The sequence below is a fragment of the Eucyclogobius newberryi genome, unplaced genomic scaffold (assembly GCF_026437365.1).
Source record: "Eucyclogobius newberryi isolate DKJ021-1_F unplaced genomic scaffold, fEucNew1.0.hap1 SCAF_4, whole genome shotgun sequence".
Taxonomy (NCBI): Eukaryota; Metazoa; Chordata; class Actinopteri; order Gobiiformes; family Gobiidae; genus Eucyclogobius; species Eucyclogobius newberryi.
In genome coordinates this window covers 2,556,755-2,580,938 of record NW_027316056.1, presented here as the reverse complement: position 1 = coordinate 2,580,938, position 24,184 = coordinate 2,556,755, and the positions used below count along the sequence as shown (strand labels likewise).

The 24,184-nt window shown below is 39.7% G+C and overlaps 13 non-coding genes across 13 annotated transcripts; all 13 read right to left on the bottom strand.

Annotated features, from left to right (window-relative positions):
- Positions 1-1,698: 1,698 nt before the first annotated feature.
- trnaa-cgc (transfer RNA alanine (anticodon CGC)) lies at positions 1,699-1,770 on the bottom strand. Its single transcript has one exon. It is a non-coding gene; the product is annotated as a tRNA-Ala (tRNA).
- Positions 1,771-3,840: 2,070 nt separating this feature from the next.
- On the bottom strand, positions 3,841-3,912 carry trnaa-agc (transfer RNA alanine (anticodon AGC)). The gene has a single exon. It is a non-coding gene; the product is annotated as a tRNA-Ala (tRNA).
- A 1,092-nt stretch (positions 3,913-5,004) lies between these two features.
- On the bottom strand, positions 5,005-5,076 carry trnaa-cgc (transfer RNA alanine (anticodon CGC)). Its single transcript has one exon. It is a non-coding gene; the product is annotated as a tRNA-Ala (tRNA).
- Positions 5,077-7,149: 2,073 nt separating this feature from the next.
- Positions 7,150-7,221, bottom strand: trnaa-agc (transfer RNA alanine (anticodon AGC)). The gene has a single exon. It is a non-coding gene; the product is annotated as a tRNA-Ala (tRNA).
- A 1,092-nt stretch (positions 7,222-8,313) lies between these two features.
- trnaa-cgc (transfer RNA alanine (anticodon CGC)) lies at positions 8,314-8,385 on the bottom strand. Its single transcript has one exon. It is a non-coding gene; the product is annotated as a tRNA-Ala (tRNA).
- A 2,073-nt stretch (positions 8,386-10,458) lies between these two features.
- Positions 10,459-10,530, bottom strand: trnaa-agc (transfer RNA alanine (anticodon AGC)). Its single transcript has one exon. It is a non-coding gene; the product is annotated as a tRNA-Ala (tRNA).
- Positions 10,531-11,622: 1,092 nt separating this feature from the next.
- Positions 11,623-11,694, bottom strand: trnaa-cgc (transfer RNA alanine (anticodon CGC)). Its single transcript has one exon. It is a non-coding gene; the product is annotated as a tRNA-Ala (tRNA).
- Positions 11,695-13,764: 2,070 nt separating this feature from the next.
- Positions 13,765-13,836, bottom strand: trnaa-agc (transfer RNA alanine (anticodon AGC)). The gene has a single exon. It is a non-coding gene; the product is annotated as a tRNA-Ala (tRNA).
- Positions 13,837-14,928: 1,092 nt separating this feature from the next.
- Positions 14,929-15,000, bottom strand: trnaa-cgc (transfer RNA alanine (anticodon CGC)). The gene has a single exon. It is a non-coding gene; the product is annotated as a tRNA-Ala (tRNA).
- A 2,073-nt stretch (positions 15,001-17,073) lies between these two features.
- Positions 17,074-17,145, bottom strand: trnaa-agc (transfer RNA alanine (anticodon AGC)). Its single transcript has one exon. It is a non-coding gene; the product is annotated as a tRNA-Ala (tRNA).
- Positions 17,146-20,360: 3,215 nt separating this feature from the next.
- On the bottom strand, positions 20,361-20,432 carry trnaa-agc (transfer RNA alanine (anticodon AGC)). The gene has a single exon. It is a non-coding gene; the product is annotated as a tRNA-Ala (tRNA).
- Positions 20,433-22,651: 2,219 nt separating this feature from the next.
- On the bottom strand, positions 22,652-22,723 carry trnaa-agc (transfer RNA alanine (anticodon AGC)). The gene has a single exon. It is a non-coding gene; the product is annotated as a tRNA-Ala (tRNA).
- A 1,088-nt stretch (positions 22,724-23,811) lies between these two features.
- On the bottom strand, positions 23,812-23,883 carry trnaa-cgc (transfer RNA alanine (anticodon CGC)). Its single transcript has one exon. It is a non-coding gene; the product is annotated as a tRNA-Ala (tRNA).
- Between the last annotated feature and the right edge of the window lie 301 nt (positions 23,884-24,184).

The window sequence follows — 24,184 nt, the reverse complement described above, 5'->3', positions numbered from 1 at the left end:
GCTAACGGTCTGAAGAAAAGATCGATGCCAAACACCATCTTATAAGTCAAACAGGTCATTTGATATGGATTGAGAAATGCGCCGGACAGAGCCTTTATGTGGATATTTTCACTGTAGAAAACGTTGTTTACTTGACAATATCTCAAAATCCGATAACTTCAGGAAAAATACAAGTGGATATTGTTTTTCTATGGATCCTTACCGACAGACTGAGTACAAGAATGTACAGATTGGAAGCCGTTTTGTCCGTCATAAAAAGCAAACAGGTAGGACATGCGTTTGTAAAAGTTGAGACTTTCTCACAAACTATTGGTAATTGCTTCTTGGGGCATATTATTCAATGTAAATCAATGACATATTCGTTTTGTTGAGAAAATAACCTTTAAAATGATGTATAACTTGCTGGTATTGACCGCAAGTTATACATCATTTTACATCAAGAGAACTTTTGTAATTTGGAAACTGCGCGCCGGCGTGCAGGTGACAGGTATCTGAAATTCCTTCCAGTGTAATATGGCAACTTGCAATGACTAAAGCATTGTCTGGAGATGCTGGGGATTGAACCCATACATGCTAAGCATGCGCTCTACCACTGAGATACATCCCCTTCGGAACTGTAAGCAAAAATGATAGAATGGACCAAAACGGAACAGATATGATGGCTTAGGAACAGAACACAAATAGTGATCGGATAGAAAATTCAAGAATAAATTCCTCTTTCACTGGTAATGACACAAAGGTCTGTGCCATTGTTACTTTACTTACATAAGCGTCACTTTTTGTGTGTTACAGTTACTTCTTTGGTCTGATCACCCAGTCCACAAGTGTTCCTGTACCTATTATTCACAAATCGAGCACTGTTAAGCAGGTGACGTCCTTTGCTGGTCAAGGGGAAGAGAAAGGTATGTTTCCGGCAGGGTTCAAAGAAATATGAAGCAATGCCAATGTATTTTTTTCTCATTGGCTTGTCCACCTGGCCACCACAATACTGCATCTTTGGAAAATGACTGTGAAATCTTGAGACCAATTAAAAATCAAGGTATGCTTGTCCAGTCAAGCATTGCTGGAAAACATGTCTGATCCCAAATGAACAAAGGTATGCGCACTACCACTGAACCACTTTGTCTAGAAACACTCCAAAAAGAAACACCATCAAACCTGCTAGTCCATAGATGCATGGAAAAACAAAAAGTTGATTTCAAAATGTTGCGCCTGAATGGATGCCATGTTTCAAAGCCTCTCTTGACACCCATCCAGACTTATTGTACTTGTATATATTTTATAAGTGCTGCAAGATTCAACCGTAATGTGGGACTGGGAGTTTGCACTTAAGCTTGAGTTTGAGCATCTATCTCGGCATCAGATGACAATAAACCTACACTATACCATACATACACTTTTACTGACGGATATTTCAACAAAAGATATCTAACAATCACTGAGTTATAATTTGGCAGGGTGACAGTGCACAATGGATTTATAGTTTTTTTTAAGCTTGTGGATGAAATGTTGATTTTTGAATATCCATTAGCCAAAGAGTGATGCTATGATTTATACTGGTCAAAGCACTGAATGGTCTAAACTTACCAAATATTAGCTTCTGACATCCATTAGGCCACTGTGGATGTCAGAAGTCAGAAGTGTCTCTGAAATTCCTTGCAGTGTAATATGGCAGCTTGCCATGACTAAAGCAGTGTCTGGAGATGCTGGGGATTGAACCCAGGACCTCATACATGCGAAGCATGCGCTCTACCACTGAGCTACATCCCCTTCGGAACTGTAAGCAAAAATGATAGAATGGACCAAAACGGAACAGATATGATGGCTTAGGAACAGAACACAAATAGTGATCGGATAGAAAATTCAAGAATAAATTCCTCTTTCACTGGTAATGACACAAAGGTCTGTGCCATTGTTACTTTACTTACATAAGCGTCACTTTTTGTGTGTTACAGTTACTTCTTTGGTCTAATCACCCAGTCCACAAGTGTTCCTGTACCTATTATTCACAAATCGAGCACTGTTAAGCAGGTGACGTCCTTTGCTGGTCAAGGGGAAGAGAAAGGTATGTTTCCGGCAGGGTTCAAAGAAATATGAAGCAATGCCAATGTATTTTTTTCTCATTGGCTTGTCCACCTGGCCACCACAATACTGCATCTTTGGAAAATTACTGTGAAATCTTGAGACCAATTAAAAATCAAGGTATGCTTGTCCAGTCAAGCCTTGCTGGAAAACATGTCTGATCCCAAATGAACAAAGGTATGTGCTCTACCACTGAACCACTTTGTCTAGAAATACTCCAAAAAGAAACACCATCAAACCTGCTAGTCCATAGATGCATGGAAAAACAAAAATTTGATTTCAAAATGTTGCGCCTGAATGGATGCCATGTTTCAAAGCCTCTCTTGACACCCATCCAGACTTATTGTACTTGTATATATTTTATAAGTGCTGCAAGATTCAACCGTAATGTGGGACTGGGAGTTTGCACTTAAGCTTGAGTTTGAGCATCTATCTCGGCATCAGATGACAATAAACCTACACTATACCATACATACACTTTTACTGACGGATATTTCAACAAAAGATATCTAACAATCACTGAGTTATAATTTGGCAGGGTGACAGTGCACAATGGATTTATAGTTTTTTTTAAGCTTGTGGATGAAATGTTGATTTTTGAATATCCATTAGCCAAAGAGTGATGCTATGATTTATACTGGTCAAAGCACTGAATGGTCTAAACTTACCAAATATTAGCTTCTGACATCCATTAGGCCACTGTGGATGTCAGAAGTGTTGACATGGCATATTTAAGTCAAGGTCTCTAAAATTCCTTCCAGTGTAATATGGCAGCTTGCAATGACTAAAGCAGTGTCAGGAGATGCTGGGGATTGAACCCAGGACCTCATACATGCTCTACCACTGAGCTACATCCCCTTTGGTTCAATTCTCCAAAATGATAGAATGGACAAAAACGGAACAGATTTGATGGTTTAGAAACAACAAAAATGAACAAAGGTATGCGCTCTACCACTAACCCGCTTTTTCTAGAAATACTATGTATATATGTTACAAAGCCTCTGTGTGAAGAAGCCCTAAGTCCCACCCACCATTCGAAAGGTATTCTTATTGGCTAGAATAATATCTCAATCAAAGTCTTCTACGTCACCGCATGCTAGCGCTAAGTGGACGTAAACAAGATGGATGCCCGCGTCGGAAGCGGCGCCTTTTTTTTTGCGGCGGCTGTAAAGAACAAACCCGCGGACAGAAACAATTGTGGATGGTCTCATTCTGTAGCTAACAGTCTGAAGAAAAGATCGATGCCAAACACCATCTTATAAGTCAAACAGGTCATTTGATATGGATTGAGAAATGCGCCGGACAGAGCCTTTATGTGGATATTTTCACTGTAGAAAACGTTGTTTACTTGACAATATCTCAAAATCCGATAACTTCAGGAAAAATACAAGTGGATATTGTTTTTCTATGGATCCTTACCGACAGACTGAGTACAAGAATGTACAGATTGGAAGCCGTTTTGTCCGTCATAAAAAGCAAACAGGTAGGACATGCGTTTGTAAAAGTTGAGACTTTCTCACAAACTATTGGTAATTGCTTCTTGGGGCATATTATTCAATGTAAATCAATGACATATTCGTTTTGTTGAGAAAATAACCTTTAAAATGATGTATAACTTGCTGGTATTGACCGCGGAAATAAAAGAGATGATGTAAGAGAACTTTTGTAATTTGGAAACTGCGCGCCGGCGTGCAGGTGACAGGTATCTGAAATTCCTTCCAGTGTAATATGGCAACTTGCAATGACTAAAGCATTGTCTGGAGATGCTGGGGATTGAACCCAGGGCCTCATACATGCTAAGCATGTGCTCTACCACTGAGCTACATCCCCTTCGGAACTGTAAGCAAAAATGATAGAATGGACCAAAACGGAACAGATATAATGGCTTAGGAACAGAACACAAATAGTGATCGGATAGAAAATTCAAGAATAAATTCCTCTTTCACTGGTAATGACACAAAGGTCTGTGCCATTGTTACTTTACTTACATAAGCGTCACTTTTTGTGTGTTACAGTTACTTCTTTGGTCTGATCACCCAGTCCACAAGTGTTCCTGTACCTATATATTCACAAATCGAGCACTGTTAAGCAGGTGACGTCCTTTGCTGGTCAAGGGGAAGAGAAAGGTATGTTTCCGGCAGGGTTCAAAGAAATATGAAGCAATGCCAATGTATTTTTTTCTCATTGGCTTGTCCACCTGGCCACCACAATACTGCATCTTTGGAAAATGACTGTGAAATCTTGAGACCAATTAAAAATCAAGGTATGCTTGTCCAGTCAAGCATTGCTGGAAAACATGTCTGATCCCAAATGAACAAAGGTATGCGCGCTACCACTGAACCACTTTGTCTAGAAACACTCCAAAAAGAAACACCATCAAACCTGCTAGTCCATAGATGCATGGAAAAACAAAAAGTTGATTTCAAAATGTTGCGCCTGAATGGATGCCATGTTTCAAAGCCTCTCTTGACACCCATCCAGACTTATTGTACTTGTATATATTTTATAAGTGCTGCAAGATTCAACCGTAATGTGGGACTGGGAGTTTGCACTTAAGCTTGAGTTTGAGCATCTATCTCGGCATCAGATGACAATAAACCTACACTATACCATACATACACTTTTACTGACGGATATTTCAACAAAAGATATCTAACAATCACTGAGTTATAATTTGGCAGGGTGACAGTGCACAATGGATTTATAGTTTTTTTTAAGCTTGTGGATGAAATGTTGATTTTTGAATATCCATTAGCCAAAGAGTGATGCTATGATTTATACTGGTCAAAGCACTGAATGGTCTAAACTTACCAAATATTAGCTTCTGACATCCATTAGGCCACTGTGGATGTCAGAAGTCAGAAGTGTCTCTGAAATTCCTTGCAGTGTAATATGGCAGCTTGCCATGACTAAAGCAGTGTCTGGAGATGCTGGGGATTGAATCCAGGACCTCATACATGCGAAGCATGCGCTCTACCACTGAGTTACATCCCCCTTCAGAAGTGTGAGAAAAAATGATAGAATGGACCAAAACGGAACAGATTTGATGGCTTTGGAACAGAACACAAACAGTGATCGGATAGAAAATTCAAGAATAAATTCCTCTTTCACTGGTAATGACACAAAGGTCTGTGCCATTGTTACTTTATTTAAGTAAGCATCGATTTTTGTGTGTTACAGTTACTTCTTTGGTCTAATCACCCAGTCCACAAGTGTTCCTGTAGCTATATATTCACAAATCAAGCACTGTTAAGCAGGTGACGTCCTTTGCTGGTCAAGGGGAAGAGAAAGGTATGTTTCCGGCAGGGTTCAAAGAAATATGAAGCAATGCCAATGTATTTTTTGCCCATTGGCTTGTCCACCTGGCCACCACAATACTGCATCTTTGGAAAATTACTGTGAAATCTTGAGACCAATTAAAAATCAAGGTATGCTTGTCCAGTCAAGCCTTGCTGGAAAACATGTCTGATCCCAAATGAACAAAGGTATGTGCTCTACCACTGAACCACTTTGTCTAGAAATACTCCAAAAAGAAACACCATCAAACCTGCTAGTCCATAGATGCATGGAAAAACAAAAATTTGATTTCAAAATGTTGCGCCTGAATGGATGCCATGTTTCAAAGCCTCTCTTGACACCCATCCAGACTTATTGTACTTGTATATATTTTATAAGTGCTGCAAGATTCAACCGTAATGTGGGACTGGGAGTTTGCACTTAAGCTTTAGTTTGAGCATCTATCTCGGCATCAGACTACAATAATCCTACACTATACCATACATACACTTTTACTGACGGATATTTCAACAAAAGGTATCTAACAATCACTGAGTTATAATTTGGCAGGGTGACAGTGCACAATGGATTTATAGTTTTTTTTAAGCTTGTGGATGAAAAGTTGATTTTTGAATATCCATTAGCCAAAGAGTGGGAGCTATGATTTATACTGGTCAAAGCACTGAATGGTCTAAACTTACCAAATATTAGCTTCTGACATCCATTAGGCCACTGTGGATGTCAGAAGTGTTGACATGGCATATTTAAGTCAAGGTCTCTAAAATTCCTTCCAGTGTAATATGGCAGCTTGCAATGACTAAAGCAGTGTCAGGAGATGCTGGGGATTGAACCCAGGACCTCATACATGCTCTACCACTGAGCTACATCCCCTTTGGTTCAATTCTCCAAAATGATAGAATGGACAAAAACGGAACAGATTTGATGGTTTAGAAACAACAAAAATGAACAAAGGTATGCGCTCTACCACTAACCCGCTTTTTCTAGAAATACTATGTATATATGTTACAAAGCCTCTGTGTGAAGAAGCCCTAAGTCCCACCCACCATTCGAAAGGTATTCTTATTGGCTAGAATAATATCTCAATCAAAGTCTTCTACGTCACCGCATGCTAGCGCTAAGTGGACGTAAACAAGATGGATGCCCGCGTCGGAAGCGGCGCCTTTTTTTTTGCGGCGGCTGTAAAGAACAAACCCGCGGACAGAAACAATTGTGGATGGTCTCATTCTGTAGCTAACAGTCTGAAGAAAAGATCGATGCCAAACACCATCTTATAAGTCAAACAGGTCATTTGATATGGATTGAGAAATGCGCCGGACAGAGCCTTTATGTGGATATTTTCACTGTAGAAAACGTTGTTTACTTGACAATATCTCAAAATCCGATAACTTCAGGAAAAATACAAGTGGATATTGTTTTTCTATGGATCCTTACCGACAGACTGAGTACAAGAATGTACAGATTGGAAGCCGTTTTGTCCGTCATAAAAAGCAAACAGGTAGGACATGCGTTTGTAAAAGTTGAGACTTTCTCACAAACTATTGGTAATTGCTTCTTGGGGCATATTATTCAATGTAAATCAATGACATATTCGTTTTGTTGAGAAAATAACCTTTAAAATGATGTATAACTTGCTGGTATTGACCGCGGAAATAAAAGAGATGATGTAAGAGAACTTTTGTAATTTGGAAACTGCGCGCCGGCGTGCAGGTGACAGGTATCTGAAATTCCTTCCAGTGTAATATGGCAACTTGCAATGACTAAAGCATTGTCTGGAGATGCTGGGGATTGAACCCAGGGCCTCATACATGCTAAGCATGTGCTCTACCACTGAGCTACATCCCCTTCGGAACTGTAAGCAAAAATGATAGAATGGACCAAAACGGAACAGATATAATGGCTTAGGAACAGAACACAAATAGTGATCGGATAGAAAATTCAAGAATAAATTCCTCTTTCACTGGTAATGACACAAAGGTCTGTGCCATTGTTACTTTACTTACATAAGCGTCACTTTTTGTGTGTTACAGTTACTTCTTTGGTCTGATCACCCAGTCCACAAGTGTTCCTGTACCTATATATTCACAAATCGAGCACTGTTAAGCAGGTGACGTCCTTTGCTGGTCAAGGGGAAGAGAAAGGTATGTTTCCGGCAGGGTTCAAAGAAATATGAAGCAATGCCAATGTATTTTTTTCTCATTGGCTTGTCCACCTGGCCACCACAATACTGCATCTTTGGAAAATGACTGTGAAATCTTGAGACCAATTAAAAATCAAGGTATGCTTGTCCAGTCAAGCATTGCTGGAAAACATGTCTGATCCCAAATGAACAAAGGTATGCGCGCTACCACTGAACCACTTTGTCTAGAAACACTCCAAAAAGAAACACCATCAAACCTGCTAGTCCATAGATGCATGGAAAAACAAAAAGTTGATTTCAAAATGTTGCGCCTGAATGGATGCCATGTTTCAAAGCCTCTCTTGACACCCATCCAGACTTATTGTACTTGTATATATTTTATAAGTGCTGCAAGATTCAACCGTAATGTGGGACTGGGAGTTTGCACTTAAGCTTGAGTTTGAGCATCTATCTCGGCATCAGATGACAATAAACCTACACTATACCATACATACACTTTTACTGACGGATATTTCAACAAAAGATATCTAACAATCACTGAGTTATAATTTGGCAGGGTGACAGTGCACAATGGATTTATAGTTTTTTTTAAGCTTGTGGATGAAATGTTGATTTTTGAATATCCATTAGCCAAAGAGTGATGCTATGATTTATACTGGTCAAAGCACTGAATGGTCTAAACTTACCAAATATTAGCTTCTGACATCCATTAGGCCACTGTGGATGTCAGAAGTCAGAAGTGTCTCTGAAATTCCTTGCAGTGTAATATGGCAGCTTGCCATGACTAAAGCAGTGTCTGGAGATGCTGGGGATTGAATCCAGGACCTCATACATGCGAAGCATGCGCTCTACCACTGAGTTACATCCCCCTTCAGAAGTGTGAGAAAAAATGATAGAATGGACCAAAACGGAACAGATTTGATGGCTTTGGAACAGAACACAAACAGTGATCGGATAGAAAATTCAAGAATAAATTCCTCTTTCACTGGTAATGACACAAAGGTCTGTGCCATTGTTACTTTATTTAAGTAAGCATCGATTTTTGTGTGTTACAGTTACTTCTTTGGTCTAATCACCCAGTCCACAAGTGTTCCTGTAGCTATATATTCACAAATCAAGCACTGTTAAGCAGGTGACGTCCTTTGCTGGTCAAGGGGAAGAGAAAGGTATGTTTCCGGCAGGGTTCAAAGAAATATGAAGCAATGCCAATGTATTTTTTGCCCATTGGCTTGTCCACCTGGCCACCACAATACTGCATCTTTGGAAAATTACTGTGAAATCTTGAGACCAATTAAAAATCAAGGTATGCTTGTCCAGTCAAGCCTTGCTGGAAAACATGTCTGATCCCAAATGAACAAAGGTATGTGCTCTACCACTGAACCACTTTGTCTAGAAATACTCCAAAAAGAAACACCATCAAACCTGCTAGTCCATAGATGCATGGAAAAACAAAAATTTGATTTCAAAATGTTGCGCCTGAATGGATGCCATGTTTCAAAGCCTCTCTTGACACCCATCCAGACTTATTGTACTTGTATATATTTTATAAGTGCTGCAAGATTCAACCGTAATGTGGGACTGGGAGTTTGCACTTAAGCTTGAGTTTGAGCATCTATCTCGGCATCAGACTACAATAATCCTACACTATACCATACATACACTTTTACTGACGGATATTTCAACAAAAGGTATCTAACAATCACTGAGTTATAATTTGGCAGGGTGACAGTGCACAATGGATTTATAGTTTTTTTTAAGCTTGTGGATGAAAAGTTGATTTTTGAATATCCATTAGCCAAAGAGTGGGAGCTATGATTTATACTGGTCAAAGCACTGAATGGTCTAAACTTACCAAATATTAGCTTCTGACATCCATTAGGCCACTGTGGATGTCAGAAGTGTTGACATGGCATATTTAAGTCAAGGTCTCTAAAATTCCTTCCAGTGTAATATGGCAGCTTGCAATGACTAAAGCAGTGTCAGGAGATGCTGGGGATTGAACCCAGGACCTCATACATGCTCTACCACTGAGCTACATCCCCTTTGGTTCAATTCTCCAAAATGATAGAATGGACAAAAACGGAACAGATTTGATGGTTTAGAAACAACAAAAATGAACAAAGGTATGCGCTCTACCACTAACCCGCTTTTTCTAGAAATACTATGTATATATGTTACAAAGCCTCTGTGTGAAGAAGCCCTAAGTCCCACCCACCATTCGAAAGGTATTCTTATTGGCTAGAATAATATCTCAATCAAAGTCTTCTACGTCACCGCATGCTAGCGCTAAGTGGACGTAAACAAGATGGATGCCCGCGTCGGAAGCGGCGCCTTTTTTTTTGCGGCGGCTGTAAAGAACAAACCCGCGGACAGAAACAATTGTGGATGGTCTCATTCTGTAGCTAACAGTCTGAAGAAAAGATCGATGCCAAACACCATCTTATAAGTCAAACAGGTCATTTGATATGGATTGAGAAATGCGCCGGACAGAGCCTTTATGTGGATATTTTCACTGTAGAAAACGTTGTTTACTTGACAATATCTCAAAATCCGATAACTTCAGGAAAAATACAAGTGGATATTGTTTTTCTATGGATCCTTACCGACAGACTGAGTACAAGAATGTACAGATTGGAAGCCGTTTTGTCCGTCATAAAAAGCAAACAGGTAGGACATGCGTTTGTAAAAGTTGAGACTTTCTCACAAACTATTGGTAATTGCTTCTTGGGGCATATTATTCAATGTAAATCAATGACATATTCGTTTTGTTGAGAAAATAACCTTTAAAATGATGTATAACTTGCTGGTATTGACCGCGGAAATAAAAGAGATGATGTAAGAGAACTTTTGTAATTTGGAAACTGCGCGCCGGCGTGCAGGTGACAGGTATCTGAAATTCCTTCCAGTGTAATATGGCAACTTGCAATGACTAAAGCATTGTCTGGAGATGCTGGGGATTGAACCCAGGGCCTCATACATGCTAAGCATGTGCTCTACCACTGAGCTACATCCCCTTCGGAACTGTAAGCAAAAATGATAGAATGGACCAAAACGGAACAGATATAATGGCTTAGGAACAGAACACAAATAGTGATCGGATAGAAAATTCAAGAATAAATTCCTCTTTCACTGGTAATGACACAAAGGTCTGTGCCATTGTTACTTTACTTACATAAGCGTCACTTTTTGTGTGTTACAGTTACTTCTTTGGTCTGATCACCCAGTCCACAAGTGTTCCTGTACCTATATATTCACAAATCGAGCACTGTTAAGCAGGTGACGTCCTTTGCTGGTCAAGGGGAAGAGAAAGGTATGTTTCCGGCAGGGTTCAAAGAAATATGAAGCAATGCCAATGTATTTTTTTCTCATTGGCTTGTCCACCTGGCCACCACAATACTGCATCTTTGGAAAATGACTGTGAAATCTTGAGACCAATTAAAAATCAAGGTATGCTTGTCCAGTCAAGCATTGCTGGAAAACATGTCTGATCCCAAATGAACAAAGGTATGCGCGCTACCACTGAACCACTTTGTCTAGAAACACTCCAAAAAGAAACACCATCAAACCTGCTAGTCCATAGATGCATGGAAAAACAAAAAGTTGATTTCAAAATGTTGCGCCTGAATGGATGCCATGTTTCAAAGCCTCTCTTGACACCCATCCAGACTTATTGTACTTGTATATATTTTATAAGTGCTGCAAGATTCAACCGTAATGTGGGACTGGGAGTTTGCACTTAAGCTTGAGTTTGAGCATCTATCTCGGCATCAGATGACAATAAACCTACACTATACCATACATACACTTTTACTGACGGATATTTCAACAAAAGATATCTAACAATCACTGAGTTATAATTTGGCAGGGTGACAGTGCACAATGGATTTATAGTTTTTTTTAAGCTTGTGGATGAAATGTTGATTTTTGAATATCCATTAGCCAAAGAGTGATGCTATGATTTATACTGGTCAAAGCACTGAATGGTCTAAACTTACCAAATATTAGCTTCTGACATCCATTAGGCCACTGTGGATGTCAGAAGTCAGAAGTGTCTCTGAAATTCCTTGCAGTGTAATATGGCAGCTTGCCATGACTAAAGCAGTGTCTGGAGATGCTGGGGATTGAACCCAGGACCTCATACATGCGAAGCATGCGCTCTACCACTGAGCTACATCCCCTTCGGAACTGTAAGCAAAAATGATAGAATGGACCAAAACGGAACAGATATGATGGCTTAGGAACAGAACACAAATAGTGATCGGATAGAAAATTCAAGAATAAATTCCTCTTTCACTGGTAATGACACAAAGGTCTGTGCCATTGTTACTTTACTTACATAAGCGTCACTTTTTGTGTGTTACAGTTACTTCTTTGGTCTAATCACCCAGTCCACAAGTGTTCCTGTACCTATTATTCACAAATCGAGCACTGTTAAGCAGGTGACGTCCTTTGCTGGTCAAGGGGAAGAGAAAGGTATGTTTCCGGCAGGGTTCAAAGAAATATGAAGCAATGCCAATGTATTTTTTTCTCATTGGCTTGTCCACCTGGCCACCACAATACTGCATCTTTGGAAAATTACTGTGAAATCTTGAGACCAATTAAAAATCAAGGTATGCTTGTCCAGTCAAGCCTTGCTGGAAAACATGTCTGATCCCAAATGAACAAAGGTATGTGCTCTACCACTGAACCACTTTGTCTAGAAATACTCCAAAAAGAAACACCATCAAACCTGCTAGTCCATAGATGCATGGAAAAACAAAAAGTTGATTTCAAAATGTTGCGCCTGAATGGATGCCATGTTTCAAAGCCTCTCTTGACACCCATCCAGACTTATTGTACTTGTATATATTTTATAAGTGCTGCAAGATTCAACCGTAATGTGGGACTGGGAGTTTGCACTTAAGCTTGAGTTTGAGCATCTATCTCGGCATCAGATGACAATAAACCTACACTATACCATACATACACTTTTACTGACGGATATTTCAACAAAAGATATCTAACAATCACTGAGTTATAATTTGGCAGGGTGACAGTGCACAATGGATTTATAGTTTTTTTTAAGCTTGTGGATGAAATGTTGATTTTTGAATATCCATTAGCCAAAGAGTGATGCTATGATTTATACTGGTCAAAGCACTGAATGGTCTAAACTTACCAAATATTAGCTTCTGACATCCATTAGGCCACTGTGGATGTCAGAAGTGTTGACATGGCATATTTAAGTCAAGGTCTCTAAAATTCCTTCCAGTGTAATATGGCAGCTTGCAATGACTAAAGCAGTGTCAGGAGATGCTGGGGATTGAACCCAGGACCTCATACATGCTCTACCACTGAGCTACATCCCCTTTGGTTCAATTCTCCAAAATGATAGAATGGACAAAAACGGAACAGATTTGATGGTTTAGAAACAACAAAAATGAACAAAGGTATGCGCTCTACCACTAACCCGCTTTTTCTAGAAATACTATGTATATATGTTACAAAGCCTCTGTGTGAAGAAGCCCTAAGTCCCACCCACCATTCGAAAGGTATTCTTATTGGCTAGAATAATATCTCAATCAAAGTCTTCTACGTCACCGCATGCTAGCGCTAAGTGGACGTAAACAAGATGGATGCCCGCGTCGGAAGCGGCGCCTTTTTTTTTGCGGCGGCTGTAAAGAACAAACCCGCGGACAGAAACAATTGTGGATGGTCTCATTCTGTAGCTAACAGTCTGAAGAAAAGATCGATGCCAAACACCATCTTATAAGTCAAACAGGTCATTTGATATGGATTGAGAAATGCGCCGGACAGAGCCTTTATGTGGATATTTTCACTGTAGAAAACGTTGTTTACTTGACAATATCTCAAAATCCGATAACTTCAGGAAAAATACAAGTGGATATTGTTTTTCTATGGATCCTTACCGACAGACTGAGTACAAGAATGTACAGATTGGAAGCCGTTTTGTCCGTCATAAAAAGCAAACAGGTAGGACATGCGTTTGTAAAAGTTGAGACTTTCTCACAAACTATTGGTAATTGCTTCTTGGGGCATATTATTCAATGTAAATCAATGACATATTCGTTTTGTTGAGAAAATAACCTTTAAAATGATGTATAACTTGCTGGTATTGACCGCGGAAATAAAAGAGATGATGTAAGAGAACTTTTGTAATTTGGAAACTGCGCGCCGGCGTGCAGGTGACAGGTATCTGAAATTCCTTCCAGTGTAATATGGCAACTTGCAATGACTAAAGCATTGTCTGGAGATGCTGGGGATTGAACCCAGGGCCTCATACATGCTAAGCATGTGCTCTACCACTGAGCTACATCCCCTTCGGAACTGTAAGCAAAAATGATAGAATGGACCAAAACGGAACAGATATAATGGCTTAGGAACAGAACACAAATAGTGATCGGATAGAAAATTCAAGAATAAATTCCTCTTTCACTGGTAATGACACAAAGGTCTGTGCCATTGTTACTTTACTTACATAAGCGTCACTTTTTGTGTGTTACAGTTACTTCTTTGGTCTGATCACCCAGTCCACAAGTGTTCCTGTACCTATATATTCACAAATCGAGCACTGTTAAGCAGGTGACGTCCTTTGCTGGTCAAGGGGAAGAGAAAGGTATGTTTCCGGCAGGGTTCAAAGAAATATGAAGCAATGCCAATGTATTTTTTTCTCATTGGCTTGTCCACCTGGCCACCACAATACTGCATCTTTGGAAAATGACTGTGAAATCTTGAGACCAATTAAAAATCAAGGTATGCTTGTCCAGTCAAGCATTGCTGGAAAACATGTCTGATCCCAAATGAACAAAGGTATGCGCGCTACCACTGAACCACTTTGTCTAGAAACACTCCAAAAAGAAACACCATCAAACCTGCTAGTCCATAGATGCATGGAAAAACAAAAAGTTGATTTCAAAATGTTGCGCCTGAATGGATGCCATGTTTCAAAGCCTCTCTTGACACCCATCCAGACTTATTGTACTTGTATATATTTTATAAGTGCTGCAAGATTCAACCGTAATGTGGGACTGGGAGTTTGCACTTAAGCTTGAGTTTGAGCATCTATCTCGGCATCAGATGACAATAAACCTACACTATACCATACATACACTTTTACTGACGGATATTTCAACAAAAGATATCTAACAATCACTGAGTTATAATTTGGCAGGGTGACAGTGCACAATGGATTTATAGTTTTTTTTAAGCTTGTGGATGAAATGTTGATTTTTGAATATCCATTAGCCAAAGAGTGATGCTATGATTTATACTGGTCAAAGCACTGAATGGTCTAAACTTACCAAATATTAGCTTCTGACATCCATTAGGCCACTGTGGATGTCAGAAGTCAGAAGTGTCTCTGAAATTCCTTGCAGTGTAATATGGCAGCTTGCCATGACTAAAGCAGTGTCTGGAGATGCTGGGGATTGAATCCAGGACCTCATACATGCGAAGCATGCGCTCTACCACTGAGTTACATCCCCCTTCAGAAGTGTGAGAAAAAATGATAGAATGGACCAAAACGGAACAGATTTGATGGCTTTGGAACAGAACACAAACAGTGATCGGATAGAAAATTCAAGAATAAATTCCTCTTTCACTGGTAATGACACAAAGGTCTGTGCCATTGTTACTTTATTTAAGTAAGCATCGATTTTTGTGTGTTACAGTTACTTCTTTGGTCTAATCACCCAGTCCACAAGTGTTCCTGTAGCTATATATTCACAAATCAAGCACTGTTAAGCAGGTGACGTCCTTTGCTGGTCAAGGGGAAGAGAAAGGTATGTTTCCGGCAGGGTTCAAAGAAATATGAAGCAATGCCAATGTATTTTTTGCCCATTGGCTTGTCCACCTGGCCACCACAATACTGCATCTTTGGAAAATTACTGTGAAATCTTGAGACCAATTAAAAATCAAGGTATGCTTGTCCAGTCAAGCCTTGCTGGAAAACATGTCTGATCCCAAATGAACAAAGGTATGTGCTCTACCACTGAACCACTTTGTCTAGAAATACTCCAAAAAGAAACACCATCAAACCTGCTAGTCCATAGATGCATGGAAAAACAAAAATTTGATTTCAAAATGTTGCGCCTGAATGGATGCCATGTTTCAAAGCCTCTCTTGACACCCATCCAGACTTATTGTACTTGTATATATTTTATAAGTGCTGCAAGATTCAACCGTAATGTGGGACTGGGAGTTTGCACTTAAGCTTGAGTTTGAGCATCTATCTCGGCATCAGATGACAATAATCCTACACTATACCATACATACACTTTTACTGACGGATATTTCAACAAAAGGTATCTAACAATCACTGAGTTATAATTTGGCAGGGTGACAGTGCACAATGGATTTATAGTTTTTTTTAAGCTTGTGGATGAAAAGTTGATTTTTGAATATCCATTAGCCAAAGAGTGGGAGCTATGATTTATACTGGTCAAAGCACTGAATGGTCTAAACTTACCAAATATTAGCTTCTGACATCCATTAGGCCACTGTGGATGTCAGAAGTGTTGACATGGCATATTTAAGTCAAGGTCTCTAAAATTCCTTCCAGTGTAATATGGCAGCTTGCAATGACTAAAGCAGTGTCAGGAGATGCTGGGGATTGAACCCAGGACCTCATACATGCTCTACCACTGAGCTACATCCCCTTTGGTTCAATTCTCCAAAATGATAGAATGGACAAAAACGGAACAGATTTGATGGTTTAGAAACAACAAAAATGAACAAAGGTATGCGCTCTACCACTAACCCGCTTTTTCTAGAAATACTATGTATATATGTTACAAAGCCTCTGTGTGAAGAAGCCCTAAGTCCCACCCACCATTCGAAAGGTATTCTTATTGGCTAGAATAATATCTCAATCAAAGTCTTCTACGTCACCGCATGCTAGCGCTAAGTGGACGTAAACAAGATGGATGCCCGCGTCGGAAGCGGCGCCTTTTTTTTTGCGGCGGCTGTAAAGAACAAACCCGCGGACAGAAACAATTGTGGATGGTCTCATTCTGTAGCTAACAGTCTGAAGAAAAGATCGATGCCAAACACCATCTTATAAGTCAAACAGGTCATTTGATATGGATTGAGAAATGCGCCGGACAGAGCCTTTATGTGGATATTTTCACTGTAGAAAACGTTGTTTACTTGACAATATCTCAAAATCCGATAACTTCAGGAAAAATACAAGTGGATATTGTTTTTCTATGGATCCTTACCGACAGACTGAGTACAAGAATGTACAGATTGGAAGCCGTTTTGTCCGTCATAAAAAGCAAACAGGTAGGACATGCGTTTGTAAAAGTTGAGACTTTCTCACAAACTATTGGTAATTGCTTCTTGGGGCATATTATTCAATGTAAATCAATGACATATTCGTTTTGTTGAGAAAATAACCTTTAAAATGATGTATAACTTGCTGGTATTGACCGCGGAAATAAAAGAGATGATGTAAGAGAACTTTTGTAATTTGGAAACTGCGCGCCGGCGTGCAGGTGACAGGTATCTGAAATTCCTTCCAGTGTAATATGGCAACTTGCAATGACTAAAGCATTGTCTGGAGATGCTGGGGATTGAACCCAGGGCCTCATACATGCTAAGCATGTGCTCTACCACTGAGCTACATCCCCTTCGGAACTGTAAGCAAAAATGATAGAATGGACCAAAACGGAACAGATATAATGGCTTAGGAACAGAACACAAATAGTGATCGGATAGAAAATTCAAGAATAAATTCCTCTTTCACTGGTAATGACACAAAGGTCTGTGCCATTGTTACTTTACTTACATAAGCGTCACTTTTTGTGTGTTACAGTTACTTCTTTGGTCTGATCACCCAGTCCACAAGTGTTCCTGTACCTATATATTCACAAATCGAGCACTGTTAAGCAGGTGACGTCCTTTGCTGGTCAAGGGGAAGAGAAAGGTATGTTTCCGGCAGGGTTCAAAGAAATATGAAGCAATGCCAATGTATTTTTTTCTCATTGGCTTGTCCACCTGGCCACCACAATACTGCATCTTTGGAAAATGACTGTGAAATCTTGAGACCAATTAAAAATCAAGGTATGCTTGTCCAGTCAAGCATTGCTGGAAAACATGTCTGATCCCAAATGAACAAAGGTATGCGCGCTACCACTGAACCACTTTGTCTAGAAACACTCCAAAAAGAAACACCATCAAACCTGCTAGTCCATAGATGCATGGAAAAACAAAAAGTTGATTTCAAAATGTTGCGCCTGAATGGATGCCATGTTTCAAAGCCTCTCTTGACACCCATCCAGACTTATTGTACTTGTATATATTTTATAAGTGCTGCAAGATTCAACCGTAATGTGGGACTGGGAGTTTGCACTTAAGCTTGAGTTTGAGCATCTATCTCGGCATCAGATGACAATAAACCTACACTATACCATACATACACTTTTACTGACGGATATTTCAACAAAAGATATCTAACAATCACTGAGTTATAATTTGGCAGGGTGACAGTGCACAATGGATTTATAGTTTTTTTTAAGCTTGTGGATGAAATGTTGATTTTTGAATATCCATTAGCCAAAGAGTGATGCTATGATTTATACTGGTCAAAGCACTGAATGGTCTAAACTTACCAAATATTAGCTTCTGACATCCATTAGGCCACTGTGGATGTCAGAAGTCAGAAGTGTCTCTGAAATTCCTTGCAGTGTAATATGGCAGCTTGCCATGACTAAAGCAGTGTCTGGAGATGCTGAATCCAGGACCTCATACATGCGAAGCATGCGCTCTACCACTGAGTTACATCCCCCTTCAGAAGTGTGAGAAAAAATGATAGAATGGACCAAAACGGAACAGATTTGATGGCTTTGGAACAGAACACAAACAGTGATCGGATAGAAAATTCAAGAATAAATTCCTCTTTCACTGGTAATGACACAAAGGTCTGTGCCATTGTTACTTTATTTAAGTAAGCATCGATTTTTGTGTGTTACAGTTACTTCTTTGGTCTAATCACCCAGTCCACAAGTGTTCCTGTAGCTATATATTCACAAATCAAGCACTGTTAAGCAGGTGACGTCCTTTGCTGGTCAAGGGGAAGAGAAAGGTATGTTTCCGGCAGGGTTCAAAGAAATATGAAGCAATGCCAATGTATTTTTTGCCCATTGGCTTGTCCACCTGGCCACCACAATACTGCATCTTTGGAAAATTACTGTGAAATCTTGAGACCAATTAAAAATCAAGGTATGCTTGTCCAGTCAAGCCTTGCTGGAAAACATGTCTGATCCCAAATGAACAAAGGTATGTGCTCTACCACTGAACCACTTTGTCTAGAAATACTCCAAAAAGAAACACCATCAAACCTGCTAGTCCATAGATGCATGGAAAAACAAAAATTTGATTTCAAAATGTTGCGCCTGAATGGATGCCATGTTTCAAAGCCTCTCTTGACACCCATCCAGACTTATTGTACTTGTATATATTTTATAAGTGCTGCAAGATTCAACCGTAATGTGGGACTGGGAGTTTGCACTTAAGCTTGAGTTTGAGCATCTATCTCGGCATCAGACTACAATAATCCTACACTATACCATACATACACTTTTACTGACGGATATTTCAACAAAAGGTATCTAACAATCACTGAGTTATAATTTGGCAGGGTGACAGTGCACAATGGATTTATATTTTTTTTTAAGCTTGTGGATGAAAAGTTGATTTTTGAATATCCATTAGCCAAAGAGTGGGAGCTATGATTTATACTGGTCAAAGCACTGAATGGTCTAAACTTACCAAATATTAGCTTCTGACATCCATTAGGCCACTGTGGATGTCAGAAGTGTTGACATGGCATATTTAAGTCAAGGTCTCTAAAATTCCTTCCAGTGTAATATGGCAGCTTGCAATGACTAAAGCAGTGTCAGGAGATGCTGGGGATTGAACCCAGGACCTCATACATGCTCTACCACTGAGCTACATCCCCTTTGGTTCAATTCTCCAAAATGATAGAATGGACAAAAACGGAACAGATTTGATGGTTTAGAAACAACAAAAATGAACAAAGGTATGCGCTCTACCACTAACCCGCTTTTTCTAGAAATACTATGTATATATGTTACAAAGCCTCTGTGTGAAGAAGCCCTAAGTCCCACCCACCATTCGAAAGGTATTCTTATTGGCTAGAATAATATCTCAATCAAAGTCTTCTACGTCACCGCATGCTAGCGCTAAGTGGACGTAAACAAGATGGATGCCCGCGTCGGAAGCGGCGCCTTTTTTTTTGCGGCGGCTGTAAAGAACAAACCCGCGGACAGAAACAATTGTGGATGGTCTCATTCTGTAGCTAACAGTCTGAAGAAAAGATCGATGCCAAACACCATCTTATAAGTCAAACAGGTCATTTGATATGGATTGAGAAATGCGCCGGACAGAGCCTTTATGTGGATATTTTCACTGTAGAAAACGTTGTTTACTTAACAATATCTCAAAATCCGATAACTTCAGGAAAAATACAAGTGGATATTGTTTTTCTATGGATCCTTACCGACAGACTGAGTACAAGAATGTACAGATTGGAAGCCGTTTTGTCCGTCATAAAAAGCAAACAGGTAGGACATGCGTTTGTAAAAGTTGAGACTTTCTCACAAACTATTGGTAATTGCTTCTTGGGGCATATTATTCAATGTAAATCAATGACATATTCGTTTTGTTGAGAAAATAACCTTTAAAATGATGTATAACTTGCTGGTATTGACCGCGGAAATAAAAGAGATGATGTAAGAGAACTTTTGTAATTTGGAAACTGCGCGCCGGCGTGCAGGTGACAGGTATCTGAAATTCCTTCCAGTGTAATATGGCAACTTGCATCTGGAGATGCTGGGGATTGAACCCAGGACCTCATACATGCTAAGCATGCGCTCTACCACTGAGCTACATCCCCTTCGGAACTGTAAGCAAAAATGATGGACCAAAACGGAACAGATATAATGGCTTAGGAACAGAACACAAATAGTGATCGGATAGAAAATTCAAGAATAAATTCCTCTTTCACTGGTAATAGTAGAAAAAGCTTCAGTTGTAGTCATCTGGACTCAGTTTGACCCAGATGATCTGGACTCAGTTTGACCCAGATGACTACAACTGAAGCTTTTTCTACTATGGAACACGCCTGGACGAATGAGGGATTACACCGACATATTTCACTGGTAATGACACAAAGGTCTGTGCCATTGTTACTTTACTTACATAAGCGTCACTTTTTGTGTGTTACAGTTACTTCTTTGGTCTGATCACCCAGTCCACAAGTGTTCCTGTACCTATATATTCACAAATCGAGCACTGTTAAGCAGGTGACGTCCTTTGCTGGTCAAGGGGAAAAGAAAGGTATGTTTCCGGCAGGGTTCAAAGAAATATGAAGCAATGCCAATGTATTTTTTTCTCATTGGCTTGTCCACCTGGCCACCACAATACTGCATCTTTGGAAAATGACTGTGAAATCTTGAGACCAATTAAAAATCAAGGTATGCTTGTCCAGTCAAGCATTGCTGGAAAACATGTCTGATCCCAAATGAACAAAGGTATGCGCGCTACCACTGAACCACTTTGTCTAGAAACACTCCAAAAAGAAACACCATCAAACCTGCTAGTCCATAGATGCATGGAAAAACAAAAATTTGATTTCAAAATGTTGCGCCTGAATGGATGCCATGTTTCAAAGCCTCTCTTGACACCCATCCAGACTTATTGTACTTGTATATATTTTATAAGTGCTGCAAGATTCAACCGTAATGTGGGACTGGGAGTTTGCACTTAAGCTTGAGTTTGAGCATCTATCTCGGCATCAGACTACAATAATCCTACACTATACCATACATACACTTTTACTGACGGATATTTCAACAAAAGGTATCTAACAATCACTGAGTTATAATTTGGCAGGGTGACAGTGCACAATGGATTTATAGTTTTTTTTAAGCTTGTGGATGAAAAGTTGATTTTTGAATATCCATTAGCCAAAGAGTGGGAGCTATGATTTATACTGGTCAAAGCACTGAATGGTCTAAACTTACCAAATATTAGCTTCTGACATCCATTAGGCCACTGTGGATGTCAGAAGTGTTGACATGGCATATTTAAGTCAAGGTCTCTAAAATTCCTTCCAGTGTAATATGGCAGCTTGCAATGACTAAAGCAGTGTCAGGAGATGCTGGGGATTGAACCCAGGACCTCATACATGCTCTACCACTGAGCTACATCCCCTTTGGTTCAATTCTCCAAAATGATAGAATGGACAAAAACGGAACAGATTTGATGGTTTAGAAACAACAAAAATGAACAAAGGTATGCGCTCTACCACTAACCCGCTTTTTCTAGAAATACTATGTATATATGTTACAAAGCCTCTGTGTGAAGAAGCCCTAAGTCCCACCCACCATTCGAAAGGTATTCTTATTGGCTAGAATAATATCTCAATCAAAGTCTTCTACGTCACCGCATGCTAGCGCTAAGTGGACGTAAACAAGATGGATGCCCGCGTCGGAAGCGGCGCCTTTTTTTTTGCGGCGGCTGTAAAGAACAAACCCGCGGACAGAAACAATTGTGGATGGTCTCATTCTGTAGCTAACAGTCTGAAGAAAAGATCGATGCCAAACACCATCTTATAAGTCAAACAGGTCATTTGATATGGATTGAGAAATGCGCCGGACAGAGCCTTTATGTGGATATTTTCACTGTAGAAAACGTTGTTTACTTGACAATATCTCAAAATCCGATAACTTCAGGAAAAATACAAGTGGATATTGTTTTTCTATGGATCCTTACCGACAGACTGAGTACAAGAATGTACAGATTGGAAGCCGTTTTGTCCGTCATAAAAAGCAAACAGGTAGGACATGCGTTTGTAAAAGTTGAGACTTTCTCACAAACTATTGGTAATTGCTTCTTGGGGCATATTATTCAATGTAAATCAATGACATATTCGTTTTGTTGAGAAAATAACCTTTAAAATGATGTATAACTTGCTGGTATTGACCGCGGAAATAAAAGAGATGATGTAAGAGAACTTTTGTAATTTGGAAACTGCGCGCCGGCGTGCAGGTGACAGGTATCTGAAATTCCTTCCAGTGTAATATGGCAACTTGCAATGACTAAAGCATTGTCTGGAGATGCTGGGGATTGAACCCAGGGCCTCATACATGCTAAGCATGTGCTCTACCACTGAGCTACATCCCCTTCGGAACTGTAAGCAAAAATGATAGAATGGACCAAAACGGAACAGATATAATGGCTTAGGAACAGAACACAAATAGTGATCGGATAGAAAATTCAAGAATAAATTCCTCTTTCACTGGTAATGACACAAAGGTCTGTGCCATTGTTACTTTACTTACATAAGCGTCACTTTTTGTGTGTTACAGTTACTTCTTTGGTCTGATCACCCAGTCCACAAGTGTTCCTGTACCTATATATTCACAAATCGAGCACTGTTAAGCAGGTGACGTCCTTTGCTGGTCAAGGGGAAGAGAAAGGTATGTTTCCGGCAGGGTTCAAAGAAATATGAAGCAATGCCAATGTATTTTTTTCTCATTGGCTTGTCCACCTGGCCACCACAATACTGCATCTTTGGAAAATGACTGTGAAATCTTGAGACCAATTAAAAATCAAGGTATGCTTGTCCAGTCAAGCATTGCTGGAAAACATGTCTGATCCCAAATGAACAAAGGTATGCGCGCTACCACTGAACCACTTTGTCTAGAAACACTCCAAAAAGAAACACCATCAAACCTGCTAGTCCATAGATGCATGGAAAAACAAAAAGTTGATTTCAAAATGTTGCGCCTGAATGGATGCCATGTTTCAAAGCCTCTCTTGACACCCATCCAGACTTATTGTACTTGTATATATTTTATAAGTGCTGCAAGATTCAACCGTAATGTGGGACTGGGAGTTTGCACTTAAGCTTGAGTTTGAGCATCTATCTCGGCATCAGATGACAATAAACCTACACTATACCATACACTTTTACTGACGGATATTTCAACAAAAGATATCTAACAATCACTGAGTTATAATTTGGCAGGGTGACAGTGCACAATGGATTTATAGTTTTTTTTAAGCTTGTGGATGAAATGTTGATTTTTGAATATCCATTAGCCAAAGAGTGATGCTATGATTTATACTGGTCAAAGCACTGAATGGTCTAAACTTACCAAATATTAGCTTCTGACATCCATTAGGCCACTGTGGATGTCAGAAGTCAGAAGTGTCTCTGAAATTCCTTGCAGTGTAATATGGCAGCTTGCCATGACTAAAGCAGTGTCTGGAGATGCTGGGGATTGAATCCAGGACCTCATACATGCGAAGCATGCGCTCTACCACTGAGTTACATCCCCCTTCAGAAGTGTGAGAAAAAATGATAGAATGGACCAAAACGGAACAGATTTGATGGCTTTGGAACAGAACACAAACAGTGATCGGATAGAAAATTCAAGAATAAATTCCTCTTTCACTGGTAATGACACAAAGGTCTGTGCCATTGTTACTTTATTTAAGTAAGCATCGATTTTTGTGTGTTACAGTTACTTCTTTGGTCTAATCACCCAGTCCACAAGTGTTCCTGTAGCTATATATTCACAAATCAAGCACTGTTAAGCAGGTGACGTCCTTTGCTTTGCTGGTCAAGGGGAAGAGAAA